This window comes from Rutidosis leptorrhynchoides, chromosome 3 (genome assembly GCF_046630445.1).
Source record: "Rutidosis leptorrhynchoides isolate AG116_Rl617_1_P2 chromosome 3, CSIRO_AGI_Rlap_v1, whole genome shotgun sequence".
Taxonomy (NCBI): Eukaryota; Viridiplantae; Streptophyta; class Magnoliopsida; order Asterales; family Asteraceae; genus Rutidosis; species Rutidosis leptorrhynchoides.
Window position 1 is genome coordinate 61,341,173 of NC_092335.1, and position 17,122 is coordinate 61,358,294.

A 17,122-nucleotide genomic window follows, 5' to 3' on the forward strand; every position below is an offset into this window, starting at 1 on the left:
TATATCAAAATATTAATATAACTATAAAAATATTAACCATTTGAATGAACATACAAATTAAAAATATATTTTATTAATATAAAAATAATGTAATTAATAAATTTATATATATATTCATTCGAATACGATTATATGTATTAATGAATATACAAATGATTTAGGTTCGTGAATCCGAGGCCAACCCTGCATTGTTCAGTTGTTCAATATAGTCATATGTATTTTTACTACAAAATACATTAGGTGAGTTTCATTATTCCCTTTTTAAATGCTTTTGCAATATATATTTTTGGGACTGAGAATGCATGCGCTGTTTTTATAAATTTTTTACGAAATAGACACAAGTAATCAAAACTACATTATATGGTTGAATGATCGAAATCGAATATGCCCCTTTTTATTAAGTCTGGTAATCTAAGAATTAGGGAACAGACACCCTAATTGACGCGAATCCTAAAGATAGATCTATCGGGCCCAACAAGCCCCATCCAAAGTACCGGATGCTTTAGTACTTCGAAATTTATATCATGTCCAAAGGAGGATCCCGGAATGATGGGGATATTCTTATATGCATATTGTGAATGTCGGTTACCAGGTGTTCAATCCATATGAATGATTTTTGTCTCTATGCATGGGATGTATATTTATGAGAAATGGAAATATGAAATCTTGTGGTCTATTAAAATGATGGAAATGATTATTTATGTTAAACTAATGAACTCACCAACCTTTTGGTTGACACTTTAAAGCATGTTTATTCTCAGGTACGAAAGAAATCTTCCGCCGTGCATTTGCTCATTTTAGAGATATTACTTGGAGTTATTCATTACATATTTCAAAAGACGCTGCATTCGAGTCGTTGAGTTCATCAAGATTATTATTAAGTCAATTATAGATGGATATATTATAAAATGGTATGCATGCTGTTAACTGTCGATGTAAATGAAAGTTTGTCTTTTAAAAACGAATGCAATGTTTGTAAAATGTATCATATAGAGGTCAAGTACCTCGCGATGTAATCAACTATTGTGAATCATTTGTAATCAATATGGACTTCGTCCGGATGGATTAGGACGGGTCCTTTCAATTGGTATCAGAGCGGTGGTCGTAGCGAACCAGGTCTTGCATTAGTGTGTCTAACTAGGAGTTGTTAGGATACATAAGTAAGTATGGACTTCGACTTAATAGTTGTTAGGTTACTTTAAGGAGTCTGGACTTGAACCTGGTCTGCATGTCAAAAGTTTTGCTTATCATTTCGTGTCGAAAAATTACCTGCTTATCATTCTTAGAAATCACTTACTTATCATTCTTAGTCTAGACACGTTTTACTGCATTGACTGCATGAATAGTGTAAAGACAAAATTCATATCTTAGCATATCTGCTACTTCATATCTTAGCGTATCTGTTACTTTAATTTTTCCTGACAAGTTCCGTAAATTCCTCCGTAACTTATGGGATTTTAGTATTATATATGCATATGTAAAATTATGTACTGCAGGGTACTAATCTACATCCTATAATCTATTTCTTACCGAAAATCCTTCATCTGATCGTATGAAACGAATCCTACAACCAGTTCGAGTCCCTCAGATTCCGATAACTATTCCGATAGTTATTCCGACATATACGCTCACCTAAGCTCCGAAAACAGCGTCATCGGCATGAATCAACCAATCAGCCATTATCAATTCATCTGATGAGTTCGTAGTCGACTTAATTAATGGAAACGCGCAGAAGGCAATCCCTTCCACCAACCGAATTCACCTCTTGACAATGAACCTGAAGCGTTTACCGGCAAACCTGTTTGAGACATCATTTTCAGTCTTATTTCCAGAGTAACTCGACAAGATTATATTCTATCCACAATTCTGAACCTTATTCATCTGCTTGTTCCGACCGACAATCATCTTGGAATAATAGGAGAAGTCAATGAACTTCGCGCTTGAGTAATCAATCTGGAGAATATGGTACAAAATGTACCAGCTTCAGCAACATCATCGGCACCAACAGTACCATTAGTAACAGCACCAGTACCATCAACAATCCATGCCTCAACATCTCATTATGTACCTCAAGTATAATCATCGTTATCTTCTTTCTTCATGACGATTAAGTAATCTCTAAATGTTTTAGAGATTATGTATTCTAGTTCTAATGGTAAACCAAATGAGTTTAATATCACATTGACTCACTAAATCCATAATTACGTCTGAAGAAAATATATATGTATATATGTTTTCATAAAGATTGTAATTAAAATTTTATTGTACAAACTGTTAATGGTGAAAATATTTTAACGGGTAGGTAATACCCGAGGAATATTTACATTTCGTATTAATAAGTTACACTGTACATTCTTCGAATCTGATTCAACAGTCATTTACTATCCTATTTACATCTACCGATATACGAATCCGTTCACCACAGAATAACCATTTTCATTCAAATTCAATTTCATATTTGGATTTTGACTTACCAGAATCCAACAAGTGGCATAATGAAGAAATAATAAACACAATAAAAATTGATTAGAAACAGACTAATTAACAACATGAAATTCTATTAAGAATACACGCTAACAAAATCCTAGCTAACTGTTCCTAGCTAACTGTTAATTCCTTATTACCATTTAATTTATTTATCGCAGTTTAATTATCGCAATTTATATTCTCGCTATTTTATTTATCGTCATTTAATTTCTGTTATTTACTTTACGCACTTTATTTATTGTTATTTAATGTCTGTATTTATTTTTTCGCACCTTAAATATCGGGACACGTATACAAGGTTTTGACATATCATATCGACGCATCTATATATATTATTTGGAATAACCATAGACACTCTATATGCAGTAATGCGGGAGTTAGCTATACAGGGTTGAGGTTGATTCTATAATAATATATATAATTTGAGTTGTGATCGAGTCTGAGACGTATACGGGTCACGACACGTAAATTAATTTGAATATTATATATGAATTATTGAAATGCTAACTGTGGACTAGTAACTGTAGACTATCAACATTGGACAATTAAAATGAATTAAAATATTGATTATAACATATGAAACTAAACAATTTTTCAAGTTTCCACTTGATTTCATCTTAAACCTCATTTGTATCTTGACAATTCTAATCTGCGTTCAAACCTTTCATGATTCTTAAAAACACCTCAATTGAAAGGATGAACCAACCGCACTTCATTTATGGAAGAAAAGATTGACGCATATAGTTATGCACCTGAAAACTCCCGGACCCTAAGTAAAAGTTTAACACGTGTCTGTTTTAGCTCTTTTGGCATTATTATTACCGAAAATAACATTGCAACTCTTTTTCAAATTAGACAATTTTGTCACAGCTTCAACAAGTCAACTTCGAATTTTCACTCGAATTAGCTTATTATAACCCTGATATATAAGTTGTTTTTCGTCATCGATACCGGGAAACCGTTTATATCTCACCACATTAGCAGTAAATTTACCAGCAACTCCGTTGATCTCTGACTTTTCAAAAAATCACTATATTCAGTGAAACCCTACCATTTACTCATTTACATCTTATAACAAGAATTACTATACCAACCATCGGGAATTAGCAATCAGTATTTTGAAATCTCGCAGCATGTCTACATCAGTAGTTATATGTATACATATAACAATTATCTCCTAAAATTACAATCTTTAATTCTGAAATTTTGAAAAGGAACCCAGCTTACAAATCAATACATTGAACTTTGAAAAAGCTGAATGAAGCAGCAGAAACTGTAGGCAACCGTAAACGACCTTAGTTGTCAGAAGTTTGAAGATAAAGAATAATATGTTGGAAAAGCTTAGAAACGTTGAAACTGGAAAACGGATAAAGTTAACCATGAAGGAGACCAAGGACAAATACAAGGACCATACCCTATATTCAAAGAATCCAGAAAATTCTGGATCCGTTGAAATCTTTAGAGAATATCTTGCTCCGAAGTCATGTTAAAATCTTACGGAAAATCTTTCTCCATCAACCATCGAACTTAGAAATTCCAAAATATCATCATCTATATCTTCGATATTTCTGGGGATATTTTCATAAATATTCTCGTCCAAAATTATATAACTCCTCGTGCTTCCTGTGTATCATTATATTGGAAACATTCAATAGAAAATTTAGTACCGAAAAGCAGATTATGCGAAACTAGGAAGGAAGCCGTGGACAAATCACAAAGAATAAGTTTGACTTCAAAGAATCCAAATGATTCTGTTTCTGATGAAGTCCTTAGCGAATACCTTGCTTCCGAATCTAAACCTTTACGGATAAATCTTCTTCATCATCCATCGATATTAGAAATTCCAAGATATCATCGTATCTTTCATTATAAATACCCTCCATATTTCTGAAGATATTTTCATAACTATTCTTATCTGAAATCAATAATCTCTTCGTGCTATTAGTGTTACATCATATAGAAACTGTTAGCTTCTATATTCTGTAAACTTTCGAGCTTAAAATATGAATGTTTTTGAAGTAGTGTTGGGAACTGATGCATGAGTTAGTATAATATAATGACACTTGATCAACGTGATTATATTACAGTAAGTCATGCTGAGTTTCTAAATGGAATATGATGATTCACAGATTATAACGTCAATCATGTGCCATGTTACATAACTCTTTCATTCTGCTTAACCTCTGAACATATCAAGAAAGTATATTCTTGATAGTTCTATTCTCAGTGATTCTGATAATTTGAAAATCAAATCGTGCTATCAAGTTCCTTCCTGCTTAGAACATTATAATCATTCGAAACTCTATATCTACAAATTCTGGACCATTATTCGCTTGACTCGAAGTCGGGAAGAGAAAATAAATGCATAAAGCTTTGAAATATAAGAGAGAATATAAAGCCCGATAACAACATATAAATTACAAACCGTGTATATCAATGTGTATCACAACATAAAGACACGGGAGAATTAAAAAACATTATAATCCCCAGGACGAAGTAGAAGAAAGCAGATTCCTCTGGTGAAAGTTGGAAAAGGAGAATAATTGTTGCGATAGTAAGGATGAGGACAAGGATCAGGACTGGATTAAGCAATTTTAGAATCTTTTGGAAGTATGAAACAAGAAGGAAAATATAGGAATGGTGAGAATAATGGAACGGGAGAGTTTAATTTATAATGGAAATATCAGACAGTGTAATCAAGGTAGATCATCGTATTTAATTATAGAGATCTTAATTTCTATATTCACCGAAGAATCAAATCTTTTAGATTTCGAAAATTTTCTTTAAATCCCTTGAATTCTGGAATTCAACTAATAAGGCAACGTCATAAGTTAAGATGCATCTTATTTTCTAAATTCAACCCTGACTCTGTCAAAAGTTAAGATGAATCTTTACTTTCCTATTTCACTCTTTGGTGATAGCTTCATTCGTACTCTTTGAATAATCGAGTTATTTTTACCCATATTACTCAATGATGATAAAACTCTATTTATCAACTCATATTCGTCATGAAAACATTTTTATTGTTAGGGATGACCACCTCACTCAAATTTCGGGACGAAATTTCTTTAACGGGTAGGTACTGTGATGACCCGGGAATTTTCGACTAAATTTAAACTTAATCTTTATATGATTCGACACGATAAGCAAATTCGGTTAAACTGAGTCTACAAAATTTTGAACTATTTTCATATTCAATTGACCCTTGACTATTTCTGACGATTCACGAACAATTGTTGTAAATAGATAAATATATATAAGACCAATATATTTTCATATTTGATATGCAAACACATAGTATATAATGTATAAATATTAAACATATGATATCACATAACAGATATGGTATAAAAAATATATATATAATATGATGAATGTAATTACAAATATGAATGTTATACTAATATCAATATTAATACTATAAATTAGTGTTAGTATTATTATCATTTTCAATAGATAATATGTGAATAGGAAAGTTGTTATATATATATTAGTATTGGTATTATTGTTATATATGTTATGATAACTACTATTATTATCATTAGTAATAATATTAATACTATTACTAGTATATCTGTATTACTATTAATTATAATATTAAAGAGTATTATTATTTTATTTACAATTATTAATAAGATTAATTATAAACCATAAGTATAAACATTATTGTAAGCATAATTAAAGGTATAACCTAATTATAATTTAAATGTCATTAGTTATTATTATTATTAAAATTTTATTTGTTATTGTTATTAATTATTATCATTATCTTTGTATGTAATACTATTTAAACATTATTATTATTTATTATATGTAATATTATAAGAACTATTATCTGTATTGTTATTACTAATATTATCATTATTAGAATTATGAACTTGGTTATCAAAGTGGTTAATATTATTAGTAGAAGATTTTGATTCTTTTATGATTATTATTATTTTTTACCATTATTATTAAATATTATGATTAATATAGTTAATATCCTTTTTTCTTAATAGTATGAGTATTGTTGTTATTTTTAATATGATTATTAATATTAATTACTAATAATAAATAATTAAATAAATAAAGGATGCTGAAAGACAGATTTCACGCGTATTGGATCACAGCTATATTTTTTTTTTGTTGCTTTCTTCTTCCTCTTTTTTCTTCTCCTCTAACCCGTGAACTTTACCTACATCAACAACCCTAAAAATTTAAGCAATTATTTCTTTTATCATGAATCATTCAACTACAAAATACGGGTACCATCTACACCAATTGAACTCAGCTGGAAGATTCAATAAAACAACCACAACCGTCGCTATTTTTTTTTAAACCTATTTCATCTTTAAATTGATTTTGAACGGGATTACAAAAAGTAAAAATGTCAAGTTGTTAGGAATCGATCACTTAAACTATCTGTGCAATCTCAACTTCAAATTTCTCTTATTGATCTCAAATTCCTGAGTCAAAGTTTACAAAATAAAAGTCAACCTATTGTTCTTCATCAAAATTGGGATTAGTGGTTATGTTTTCGGAGCAATTGATGATATAGAAGGTTTCTAGGAGCAATTTAGGAAATATTCCATGAAAGAATCGAAGTCTCAAAACGTCCTAAACTCAAAAATCAATTTTTTTTCTTCTACTCGACGAACAGCAGTACCCTGCTGTACCTCTTTTATTTTATTTTTTTTTCTTTTCTGGTTAAATAAATTCGATAGATTTAAACGTTTTTAATCCCAAAACTAAATAAGTAATTTGTTAATATCTTGGCTTGATCCTTCGGCGAATTGATGTTAAGGAAGAAGAAGAAATAGGAGAGCACAGTTATACGAGTTATATTAATTCACTGGTATGAGAAAACAGAAAAACAGGCGACAGCCTGATGGTTAAGGGAGGGTGTAACGAGCGAGAGGTCTCGGGTTCGAGACCCGGCAGTGGCATATCTTTTTAAAATGCGACTTCAAAGGTTGTATCCATTTTTTATTATTATTATTATTATGATTGCCATTATTGTTATTATTATTGTTATTGTTATTGTTAATACTAGTATTAGTAATTAAAATTGTTATCATATAAATAAAGATTACTAATATAACTATTATTACTACTATTAATAGTATCATTATTGTTATGATTATTATTATCATTAAGTATTAAAATTATTATTATTAGTATTAACATGGTTATTATTATCATTATATTATTTAAGTAAAGTATCATTTTATTATTAGAACTATTATTATTATTAATTATTATTTTTATTATTGTTATTTGTATTATTATCATTAGTTATAGACTTATAGTTATTATTATTATCACATGTATTATAATTATTATTATTAATATTAATGTTAAAATAGGTATTAGTTATCATTATTATGATTAAGATATTATTATTATTATTATTAAGTATCTGAATTATTATTATTAAGCATTATGAATATTACTTATTATTGTTACTACTGTTAACATAAGTAGTAGTTACCAACTATTATTATCGTTAACATAACCATAGTTACAATTATAATAATTATTATTATTGTTACTACTAATAATATTATTATTATTGTTACAATATAAGTATTAATATTAAATAATATGATTATTTATATTATCTTTATTAATCTCAAAAAAAACTATCACTTTTAAGCAAATAAATATTTTATACATAAAATATATTTATTATATATACTACACATATATTAAAACTTCACACAACTATATATATATATATATATATATATATATATATATATATATATATATATATATATATATATATATATAAAACCTACTAAAATTTATTATATACACACTTACAACAACAAATTATCGATTTTTAAATATAATATCAAACAAGTACGTATATCAAAATATTAATATAACTATAAAAATATTAACCATTTGAATGAACATACAAATTAAAAATATATTTTATTAATATAAAAATAATGTAATTAATAAATTTATATATATATTCATTCGAATACGATTATATGTATTAATGAATATACAAATGATTTAGGTTCGTGAATCCGAGGCCAACCCTGCATTGTTCAGTTGTTCAATATAGTCATATGTATTTTTACTACAAAATACATTAGGTGAGTTTCATTATTCCCTTTTTAAATGCTTTTGCAATATATATTTTTGGGACTGAGAATGCATGCGCTGTTTTTATAAATTTTTTACGAAATAGACACAAGTAATCAAAACTACATTATATGGTTGAATGATCGAAATCGAATATGCCCCTTTTTATTAAGTCTGGTAATCTAAGAATTAGGGAACAGACACCCTAATTGACGCGAATCCTAAAGATAGATCTATCGGGCCCAACAAGCCCCATCAAAAGTACCGGATGCTTTAGTACTTCGAAATTTATATCATGTCCGAAGGAGGATCCCGGAATGATCGGGATATTCTTATATGCATATTGTGAATGTCGGTTACCAGGTGTTCAATCCATATGAATGATTTTTGTCTCTATGCATGGGATGTATATTTATGAGAAATGGAAATATGAAATCTTGTGGTCTATTAAAATGATGGAAATGATTATTTATGTTAAACTAATGAACTCACCAACCTTTTGGTTGACACTTTAAAGCATGTTTATTCTCAGGTACGAAAGAAATCTTCCGCTGTGCATTTGCTCATTTTAGAGATATTACTTGGAGTTATTCATTTCATATTTCAAAAGACGTTGCATTCAAGTCGTTGAGTTCATCAAGATTATTATTAAGTCAATTATAGATGGATATATTATAAAATGGTATGCATGCTATTAACTGTCGATGTAAATGAAAGTTTGTCTTTTAAAAACGAATGCAATGTTTGTAAAATGTATCATATAGAGGTCAAGTACCTCGCGATGTAATCAACTATTGTGAATCATTTGTAATCAATATGGACTTCGTCCGGATGGATTAGGATGGGTCCTTTCAGTTGGTATCAGAGCGGTGGTCATAGCGAACCAGGTCTTGCATTAGTGTGTCTAACTAGGAGTTGTTAGGATACATAAGTAAGTCTGGACTTCGACTTAATAGTTGTTAGGTTACTTTAAGGAGTCTGGACTTGAACCTGGTCTGCATGTCAAAAGTTTTGCTTATCATTTCGTGTCGAAAAATTACTTGCTTATCATTCTTAGAGAATCACTTACTTATCATTCTTAGTCTAGACACGTTTTACTGCATTGACTGCATGAATAGTGTAAAGACAAAATTCATATCTTAGCATATCTGCTACTTCATATCTTAGCGTATCTGTTACTGTAATTTTGCCTGACAACTTCCGTAAATTCCTCTGTAACTTATGGGATTTTAGTATTATATATGCATATGTAAAATTATGTACTGCAGGGTACTAATCTACATCCTATAATCTATTTCTTACCGAAAATCCTTCATCTGATCGTATGAAACGAATCCTACAACCAGTTCGAGTCCCTCAGATTCCGATAACTATTCCGATAGTTATTCCGACATAGACGCTCACCTAAGCTCCGAAAACAGCGTCATCGGCATGAATCAACCAATCAGCCATTATCAATTCATCTGATGAGTTCGTAGTCGACTTAATTAATGGAAACGCGCAGAAGGCAATCCCTTCCACCAACCGAATTCACCTCTTGACAATGAACCTGAAGCGTTTACCGGCGAACCTGTTTGAGACATCATTTTCAGTCTTATTTCCAGAGTAACTCGACAAGATTATATTTTATCCACAATTCTGAACCTTATTCATCTGCTTGTTTCGACCGACAATCATCTTGGAATAATAGGAGAAGTCAACGAACTTCGCGCTTGAGTAATCAATCTGGAGAATATGGTACAAAATGTACCAGCTTCAGCAACATCATCGGCACCAACAGTACCATCAGTAACAGCACCAGTACCATCAACAATCCATGCCTCAACATCTCATTATGTACCTCAAGTATAATCATCGTTCTACGTATCGTTCTACATCGATTATCTTCTTTCTTCATGACAATTAAGTAATCTCTAAATGTTTTAGAGATTATGTATTCTAGTTCTAATGGTAAACCAAATGAGTTTAATATCACATTGACTCACTAAATCCATAATTACGTCTGAAGAAAATATATATGTATATATGTTTTCATAAAGATTGTAATTAAAATTTTTATTGTACAAACTGTTAATGGTGAAAATATTTTAACGGTTAGGTAATACCCGAGGAATATTTAGATTTCTTATTAATAAGTTACACTGTACATTCTTCGAATCTGATTCAACAGTCATTTACTATCCTATTTACATCTACCGATATACGAATCCGTTCACCACAGAATAACCATTTTCATTCAAATTCAATTTCATATTTGGATTTTGACTTACCAGAATCCAACAAGTGGCATAATGAAGAAATAATAAATACAATAAAAATTGATTAGAAACAGACTAATTAACAACATGAAATTCTATTAAGAATCCACGCTAACAAAATCCTTGCTAACTGTTCCTAGCTAACTGTTAATTCCTTATTACCATTTAATTTATTTATCGCAGTTTAATTATCGCAATTTATATTCTCGCTATTTTATTTATCGTCATTTAATTTCTGTTATTTACTTTACGCACTTTATTTATTGTTATTTAATGTCTGTATTTATTTTTTCGCACCTTAAATATCGGGACACGTATACAAGGTTTTGACATATCATATCGACGCATCTATATATATTATTTAGAATAACCATAGACACTCTATATGCAGTAATGCGGGAGTTAGCTATACAGGGTTGAGGTTGATTCTACAATAATATATATAATTTGAGTTGTGATCGAGTCTGAGAAGTATACGGGTCACGACACGTAAATTAATTCGAATATTATATATGAATTATTGAAATGCTAACTGTGGACTAGTAACTGTAGACTATCAACATTGGACAATTAAAATGAATTAAAATATTGATTATAACATATGAAACTAAACAATTTTTCAAGTTGCCACTTGATTTCATCTTAAACCTCATTTGTATCTTGACAATTCTAATCTGCGTTCAAACCTTTCATGATTCTTAAAAACACCTCAATTGAAAGGATGAACCAACCGCACTTCATTTATGGAAGAAAAGATTGACGCATATAGTTATGCACCTGAAAACTCCCGGACCCTAAGTAAAAGTTTAACACGTGTCTGTTTTAGCTCTTTTGGCATTATTATTACCGAAAATAACATTGCAACTCTTTTTCAAATTAGACAATTTTGTCACAGCTTCAACAAGTCAACTTCGACTTTTCACTCGAATTAGCTTATTATAACCCTGATATATAAGTTGTTTTTCGTCATCAATACCGGGAAACCGTTTATATCTCACCACATTAGCAGTAAATTTACCAGCAACTCCGTTGATCTCTGACTTTTCAAAAAATCACTATATTCAGTGAAACCCTACCATTTACTCATTTACATCTTATAACAAGAATTACTATACCAACCATCGGGAATTAGCAATCAGTATTTTGAAATCTCGCAGCATGTCTACATCAGTAGTTATATGTATACATATAACAATTATCTCCTAAAATTACAATCTTTAATCCTGAAATTTTGAAAAGGAACCCAGCTTACAAATCAATACATTGAACTTTGAAAAAGCTGAATGAAGCAGCAGAAACTGTAGGCAACCGTAAACGACCTTAGTCGTCGGAAGTTTGAAGATAAAGAATAATATGTTGGAAAAGCTCAGAAACGTTGAAACTGGAAAACGGATAAAGTTAACCATGAAGGAGACCAAGGACAAATACAAGGACCATACCCTATATTCAAAGAATCCAGAAAATTCTGGATCCGTTGAAATCTTTAGAGAATATCTTGCTCCGAAGTCATGTTAAAATCTTGCGGAAAATCTTTCTCCATCAACCATCGAACTTAGAAATTCCAAAATATCATCATCTATATCTTCGATATTTCTGAGGATATTTTCATAAATATTCTCGTCCGAAATTATATAACTCCTCGTGCTTCCTGTGTATCATTATATTGGAAACATTCAATAGAAAATTTAGTACCGAAAAGCAGATTATGCGAAACTAGGAAGGAAGCCGTGGACAAATCACAAAGAATAAGTTTGACTTCAAAGAATCCAAATGATTCTGTTTCTGATGAAGTCCTTAGCGAATACCTTGCTTCTGAATCTAAACTTTTACGGATAAATCTTCTTCATCATCCATCGATATTAGAAATTCCAAGATATCATCGTATCTTTCATTATAAATACCCTCCATATTTCTGAAGATATTTTCATAACTATTCTTATCTGAAATCAATAATCTCTTCGTGCTATCAGTGTTACATCATATAGAAACTGTTAGCTTCTATATTCTGTAAACTTTCGAGCTTAAAATATGAATGTTTTTGAAGTAGTGTTGGGAACTGATGCATGAGTTAGTATAATATAATGACACTTGATCAACGTGATTATATTACAGTAAGTCATGCTGAGTTTCTAAATGGAATATGATGATTCACAGATTATAACGTCAATCATGTGCCATGTTACATAACTCTTTCATTCTGCTTAACCTCTGAACATATCAAGAAAGTATATTCTTGATAGTTCTATTCTCAGTGATTCTGATAATTTGAAAATCAAATCGTTCTATCAAGTTCCTTCCTGCTTAGAACATTATAAGCATTCGAAACTCTATATCTACAAATTCTGGACCATTATTCGCTTGACTTGAAGTCGGGAAGAGAAAATAAATGCATAAAGCTTTGAAATATAAGAGAGAATATAAAGCCCGATAACAACATATAAATTACAAACCGTGTATATCAATGTGTATCACAACATAAAGACACGGGAGAATTAAAAAACATTATAATCTCCAGGACGAAGTAGAAGAAAGCAGATTCCTCTGGTGAAAGTTGGAAAAGGAGAATAATTGTTGCGATAGTAAGGATGAGGACAAGGATCAGAACTGGATTAAGCATTTTTAGAATCTTTTGGAAGTATGAAACAAGAAGGAAAATATAGGAATGGTGAGAATAATGGAACGGGAGAGTTTAATTTATAATGGAAATATCAAACAGTGTAATCAAGGCAGATCATCGTATTTAATTATAGAGATCTTAATTTCCATATTCACCGAAGAATCAAATCTTTTAGATTTCGAAAATTTTCTTTAAATCCCTTGAATTCCAGAATTCAACTAATAAGGCAACGTCATAAGTTAAGATGCATCTTATTTTCTAAATTCAACCCTGACTCTGTCAAAAGTTAAGATGAATCTTTACTTTCCTATTTCACTCTTTGGTGATAGCTTCATTCGTACTCTTCGAATAATCGAGTTATTTTTACCCATATTACTCAATGATGATAAAACTCTATTTATCAACTCATATTCGTCATGAAAACATTTTTATTGTTAGCCATGACCACCTCACTCAAATTTCGGGACGAAATTTCTTTAACGGGTAGGTACTGTGATGACCCGGGAAGGGATTGAGACAAGTAATCGAAACTACATTCTTTGGTTGTATTATTAAATCGAATATGCTCCTTTTAGTCTGGTAATCTAAGAATTAGGGAACAGACACCCTAATTGACGCGAATCCTAAAGATAGATCTATCGGGCCCAACAAGCCCCATCCAAAGTACCGGATGCTTTAGTACTTCGAAATTTATATCATGTCCAAAGGAGGATCCCGGAATGATGGGGATATTCTTATATGCATATTGTGAATGTCGGTTACCAGGTGTTCAATCCATATGAATGATTTTTGTCTCTATGCATGGGATGTATATTTATGAGAAATGGAAATATGAAATCTTGTGGTCTATTAAAATGATGGAAATGATTATTTATGTTAAACTAATGAACTCACCAACCTTTTGGTTGACACTTTAAAGCATGTTTATTCTCAGGTACGAAAGAAATCTTCCGCTGTGCATTTGCTCATTTTAGAGATATTACTTGGAGTTATTCATTACATATTTCAAAAGACGTTGCATTCGAGTCGTTGAGTTCATCAAGATTATTATTAAGTCAATTATAGATGGATATATTATAAAATGGTATGCATGCTGTTAACTGTCGATGTAAATGAAAGTTTGTCTTTTAAAAACGAATGCAATGTTTGTAAAATGTATCATATAGAGGTCAAGTACCTCACGATGTAATCAACTATTGTGAATCGTTTGTAATCAATATGGACTTCGTCCGGATGGATTAGGACGGGTTCTTTCATTAATAATATTAATACTAATAATAATAAATAATAAAGATGATATTACTAATACTAACAATAATGATAATAATATTAGTAATGATAATACTCTTAATAATAATAATGATAAAAATAAATTATGTTAATGTTATTAATAATCATATTATTCATAATAATAATAAATGATAATTATAGTAATAATTAATAACAAGTTTAATAATGATATTAATAATAATGATATTTATAATAATCTTATCACTTTTAGTAAAAGTGATACTACTAATAATATTAATGAAAATAATAATTATTAATAATAATAATATTAATAATATCGAGAGTAATAATACTTGTGAACGATGATAAATACTAATAATAATATTAATATAACAATTAATACGTAATTATTTACAAATAATGGTTCGTGAATCGTCGAAATCATATAAAAGTTAAGTTTAAATTTAAATCGAAAATCTTCCGGTTTGTCACACCCGGGGACTACCAAATCCCCAATCCGCGTCCAATTATCCAAAAGCTAATCCTCCAAGCTTAAGCAACGTCTATCAACCCTAGTCTAGCAACTAGGTAACTCCGCATCAACGATACCTATAAAAAGGTAAACAATGAGAGGGGTAAGTGATGTGAAGCGAGGTGTATATAAAATAGTTATTAATTTTTAGCAGAAAACACTATTAAATACGATACAATTTTACACAAGATATTTATTTATTTATAGAATGGATATACTTAAACCTTGCTACAACACTTATAGGCAGTGTACCTAATCGTACAGTAGTGTAGTTTTTAGTAAGTCCGGTTCGTTCCACAGGGAAATCTTTAAACAAAGCTCAACGCTATATTAGTTTACTTTTATAAAAATACAAACATATATATAAGTAATATTATTATTATAAAGGGGGGTTTTTACCGTTTAATGACCGGTTTGTCGATTTTAAAACTTTAGTCGCAGTTAAAACCTAATGTAAAATATTAAATAAATACAAGACTTAAATTAAAGCGTAAAGTAAATAACGATAATGAAATTGCGAATAAAAATGCGATAAAATAAACTTGCGATAATTAAAAAGTACGATAATTAAAAGTGCGATTAAATAAAATAACAATAAATAAAAGTGCGATAATTAGAAGTGCAATTAAATATAAAATAAAGGAAATTAAATATGAAATAAAAGAATTATGCTTATTTAAACTTCCGTAATCATGATGTTTGACGTGTTGATTTTAGTTTTATGCCCATGGGTTAATTGTCCTTTGTCCTGGATTATTCAATATGTCCGTCTGGTTTTTGTCCATAACAGTCCATCAGTCATAAATATAAATTGCAAGTGTCCTTGTCAAATTATTATTATACCCGAAGTTAAATATTCCAACTAATTGGGGATTCGAATTGTAACAAGGTTTTAATACTTTGTTTAATGAATACACCAGGTTATCGACTGCGTGTAAACCAAGGTTTTACTACTTTGTTAACAATTACACCAATTACCCTTGAATGTAATTTCACCCCTGTTTTAATTATTCTAGTGGCTATTAATCCATTCCCGTGTCCGGTTAAATGAACGATTATTCGTACATATAAATACCCCGCCCATCGTGTCCGATCGAGTGTATATGGTAATTTATAGGGACGCCCAATTGTAAATCTTTATATTAACATTAACAAACTTTCATTTAGTTAAACAAATATAAAGCCCATTAATAGCCCATAGTCTAATTTCCACAAGTGTCGTTCTTTTGTCCAAACCCCAATTATGGTACAAAGCCCAATTACCCAATTTTAGTAATTAGCCCAACATCATGATTACTTCGTTTTAAATAAGCATAATAATAACTTAGCTACGAGACATTAATGTAAAAAGGTTGAACATAACTTACAATGATTAAAAATAGCGTAGCGTTACACGGACAGAATTTCGACTTACACCCTTACAACATTCGCTAACATACCCTTATTATTAGGATTTAAAATTAAAATTAAAATTAAAATATAAATTATATATATATATATTACTCGTATGAATGAGAAGAAAAAAAGATATGAAATTTGATCAGAATTCGGTTGGCTTTATAGCCAGAGTTGAAAATTGGGGCTCAGCGACTCGCGGCAAAATGCCCTTCAAACTCCGCGAGTCGCGGAGATAGAAATTACAGCTCACACCCTTGGAGTTTCTCTGCCGACGGTTTTTATTATATATATATAATATATATATAATTAATATAATTAATTATATATTATATTATATTTATATACATAGTTAACTTGTAATTTTTAGTCCGTTGCGTCGAGCGTTAAGAGTTGACTCTAGTCCCGGTTCCGAATTTTCGAACGTCCTTGCGTACAATTTTATATTTTGTACTTTGCGTTTTGAATCTTGTACTCTTGTGATTTCGAGACGTTTCTTATCAATAATTGGAACCTTTTTGA